This window comes from Castor canadensis, chromosome 2 (assembly GCF_047511655.1).
Source record: "Castor canadensis chromosome 2, mCasCan1.hap1v2, whole genome shotgun sequence".
Taxonomy (NCBI): Eukaryota; Metazoa; Chordata; class Mammalia; order Rodentia; family Castoridae; genus Castor; species Castor canadensis.
Genome location: NC_133387.1, coordinates 124,534,267 through 124,538,811, shown reverse-complemented (window position 1 = coordinate 124,538,811; position 4,545 = coordinate 124,534,267). Strand labels below are relative to the sequence as shown.

At 35.1% G+C, this 4,545-nt stretch overlaps 1 pseudogene; it reads left to right on the top strand.

Annotated features, from left to right (window-relative positions):
* The first annotated feature begins 1,020 nt into the window (after positions 1 to 1,020).
* Positions 1,021 to 1,929, top strand: LOC109680580 (olfactory receptor 4F3/4F16/4F29-like; annotated as a pseudogene).
* The last annotated feature ends 2,616 nt before the right edge of the window (positions 1,930 to 4,545 follow it).

Genomic DNA, 4,545 nt, shown 5'->3' with positions numbered 1-4,545 from the left:
TGCTGCTTTTCTATTTCCTTGGTTTCTCTATTGTTTTCTGCCATCTTTCTTTCTTTGAAGAAAGAAAGAGTTAAGTGTTACTTAACTCTTCTCATTAATGGATTCAAACAGTGGGTTCTTCTCTAGGCCACCTTCTCACCCTACCTTCTTTTAGCAATTTTCAAGTATGCAATACACTTATAATAAGCCATAGTAATCATTCTGAAAAATAGATCTCTAGAAATAATCATTCCATTAATGAATATTTGTATCTTTTGACCAGTATCTTCCCATTCCATCTCCATACCCCACATCATTTGCCCATGATGTACCATTGTACTATCTTCTTCTATGAGTGTGACTTTACATTCCAGAAGTGAGATCTTTCAGTATTTGTCTTTCTGTTTCTTTGATTTCACTTACCACAATGACATAAATGTTTATTCATAATATTACAAAACACAAGACTCTCTTCTTTTCTAAGGCTTGAGAATATTCCATTTGTGTCTATATATGTATATATGTATGTGTGTGTGTTTCTGTGTAGGTATGTTGTTCACTCATCTGTTAATAAGCACCCAAGTTTTGTACATGTATTTGATATTTTAAATAGTACTGCAATTAAAATCAAAACATATCTTTTGAGTATAATGGTGTCATCTTCTATGGATATATACCCAAAGAATGCATTGTTGAATCATATGGAAGTTCTATTTTAAATTTTTTAAATTCTATCTTATTTTCTCCTTGACTTTCTTTTCAGTGCAGAGCCTCTTCCCAGGGCCTTGTGCTTGATAGGCATGTGCTCTATTGCTGAACTGCACACCGTGGTCCTATTTTAATTTTTGAGAAACCTGACTTACACTTCCTGATAATTAATTATTTTGAGCACTTTTTAATATACGGGTTGGCCTTTAGGTTACTTGTAATGATTAAAAAATGAACTTTGATAACTTTAAGGTCTCTCCATCTTAGAATTATATAATTATAATAATTTATAGTTCTTCTGTGCTCTTTCAGGTAGCACTTCCAACAAAGATAATGGAAGGAATAAATCATCCCATGGTGTCAGAGTTTGTGTTCCTCGGACTCACCAACTCCTGGGAAATCCAGCTAATAATATTTGCATTCTCCTCCACATTTTATGTGACAAGCATAATGGGAAACTCACTCATTGTGTTTATTTTGAGTTCTGACCCTCACTTGTACTCCCCCATGTACTTTCTGTTGTCTAACCTCTCCTTCATTGACTTAGGTGTTTCTCCTCTCACTTCTCCCATAATGATATATGACCTTTTCAGAAAGCACAAGGTCATCTCCTTTAAAGGTTGTGTCACTCAAATCTTCTTCATCCACGATATAGGTGGTGTGGAGATGGTGCTGCTCATAACCATGTACTTTGTTAGGTACATAGCCGTATGTAAACCTCTGTACTACCTGACCATCATGAGCCTAGGAATATGCATCTTTTTTTTTTTTTAGTTTCTGCCAGGGTGGTTGGCTTTCTGCACTCTGTGGTTCAGCTGACTTTTGTACTAAACTAACCATTCTGTGATCCTAATGTGTTGGACAGCTTTTAATGCGATCTTCCTCAGTGCATCAAACTTGCCTGCATAGACATGTACCAATTAGAATTCATGGTCACAGCCAACAGTGGATTCATCTCCGTGGGTTCCTTCTTCCTATTAATCATTTCCTATATTGTCCATTATATTTACTGCCCAGAAACACTCCTTGTCTAGTTCCTCCAAGGCTCATGTCACTGTAGTAGTCTTGTTCTTTTGTCCTTTAATGTTCACCAAATCCCTCCACACAGGTGGATAAGTTTTTGGCCATATTTGATGCAGTTGTCACTCCTTTTCTGAATTCTGTGATCTACACATTCAGGAATCAAGAAATGAGGATGGCAATGTGGACAGTATGCTAGTGGGTTATAGGAACATCTCTTAAATGATTACACTGTGAACAGTCCTCATGGAACACAGAAGTTCATTGTTCATCAAACTCAGAGAAATGCATTTCATTGCCCACTCTGATTTGCTTATGTTCACTGATATTTGTGCTACTTTTATATCTTCTGTAAACAGAGGAGGAATTACATAAAGAGTAAAGATTTTAATATTATGAAACCTCAATTCCTATGGAATTGCATGAAATAAATTCTTAGTTATACAAAATAGGAGAGGCCAGTTTAGAATCTTCAGAACTGGGAAAATTTTCTCTTTCTTTATTTTTCAACAAGAACCTGCTTACATGCAGCAATTTCTGGCTGTACTCTATGTATCTATAAAGGATTTTAGACTGGATCTCTTGTATGTCTGGGCTTCCCTTTTTTGGGAGATTCTTTATTACTGCTTCACTTTCACTGCATGTCATAGTCTATTTATATTACTAATTTTCTCTTGGTCCAATTTTTGACGGTTGTACGTACCTAGAAATTTGTCCATTTCTTTTACATTTTTCAATTTATTTGAACCTAGGTTTTCAAGGAGTCCCAGATGATTCCTTGGATTTTCTAGATGTTTGTTATCTCCTTTTTTCTTTTCTGATTTTATTAATTTGAGTCTTTTCCTTCTTCAATTTAGTCAGATTTGCCAGGGGTTTGTCAATGATGTTTATTTTTTCAAAAACCAGCTTTCTCATTGATTCCTTGTATGGTATTTTGGCCTCTATTTCATTGGTTTTGGCCCTTATTTTTATTATTACTCTCCTTCAGCTTGTGTTGGTTTAGATCATTCTTGTTTCTCTAGGAATTTGAGATGCAGCATTAGGTCATTTATTTGAGATCTTTCTCTGTTTTCGAAATATGAAGTCATGGCTGTAAACTTTCCTCTTAAAACAGCCTTTGCTTTGTTCCAAAGGTTCTGATAGGTCATGTTTTCATTTTCTTTAAATTCCAGGAACATTTTGATTTTCTCCCTTATTTCTTCTATGACCACTGATCACTGAGCCATGTGCTATTGAGTTTCCAGGTGTTTGAGTATTTTATGCTGCTTTGTTTATTGTTGAGTTCTAGTTTCATCACATTGTGGTCAGACAGTATGAGGAGGGTTATTTCAATTATCTAATATTTGTTGAGACTTGCTTTGTGACCTAAGATGAGTCCATTTTGGGGAAAGTTCCATGGGCTGCTGAGAAGAATGTATATTGTACTGTTGCAGGGTGGAATACTCTATAGGTATTTGTCCATTAGATCTATGGTGTCATTAAATTCTAGAATTTCTTTATTAATATTTTTGTCTGGATGACCTACCTATTGGTGATAGAGGAGTGTTAAAGTCTCCCAATACTGTGTTGGAGTCAATGTGTTTTTTTAAGTTCATTAGTATATGTTTAGCGAAGTTGGGTGCACTGATTTAAGTGCATAAAAGTAGATAATGATTATTTCCTCGTGATATATTGCTCCTTTTATTAGTATGAAGTGGCCTTCTTTGTGCCTTCTGACTAATTTAGGTTTGAAGTCCACTTTGTCTAATATAAGTATTGTTACTCCTGCCTGTTTTGGAGGGATCATTATCTTGGTAAATCTTCTTCCAACCTTTCACCCCAAGGCAGTGTTTGCTTCTCTCAATTACATGGGTGTCTTATAAACAACAGATTATTAGGTTTTCCTTTTTAATACCGTTTGGCAAATGGTGTCTTTTGATGGGGAGTTTAGTCTATTAACATTCAGTGTTAGTATTGAGAGGTATGTGGTGATTCCTGCCATTTAGTTGGTTTTTTTTGTTTGTGAATTTGAGTGTGTGCAGCCAATTCTATGCTGCTGCCTGAGTACTTGTCTGTTTTTCTCATGTGATTTAATACTTCTTGTTCTTTCATGGCTATGTTTGGTTTTTGCTTTCTGTGTATTAGATTCCTTTCAGAGTTCTTGTAGTGGTAGTCTAGTGGTTAAATTTTTTTTAGTCTCTGTTTAACATGGAAAACTTTTATTCCTCCATCAATTTTGAATGGTAGCTTTGCTGGATAGAGTATCTTAAGGCTGAAATTGTTTTCCTTCAGTGCTTAAAATACTTTTTCTCATGCAATTCTTGCTTTTAAGGATACTCTTGAAATATTCTGTTATTTTGATGGGTTTACCTTTATATGTAATTTTATTTTTTTCTCTTAAAGCCTTCAAAATTCTTTCCTTGTTTTCTGTGCTGGTTGCTTTAATGATAAGATGCTGACAAGAGGTTTTATTTTAGTCATGTCTGCTTGGTGTCCCGTAGGCTTCCTGTACCTGAATGGGCATCTGTTTCTTGAGATCTGGGAAATTTTCTACTATAATCTTGCTGAATGTATTGCATATACCTTTGGCTTGCTCTTCTTCCCTACTTCAATGCCCATGACTTGCAGGTTTGGTCTTTTTATGGACTTGTTGAGTTTTTGCATATTCCTTTCACATATCTTGAGTATTTTGTGTAAGAATTCTTGTTTTATTCTGGATATCTACTTCATCTTTGATCCCTGAATTCTGTCTTGCAATTGTTGTAGTCTTCTGAGTGGCTTTCAACTGCTTTTCAAAATTTGACTAAAGGAAAGTTTTATTTCCAGGATTTCTCTTTAATTCTTTTGTTGTGAGGTTAT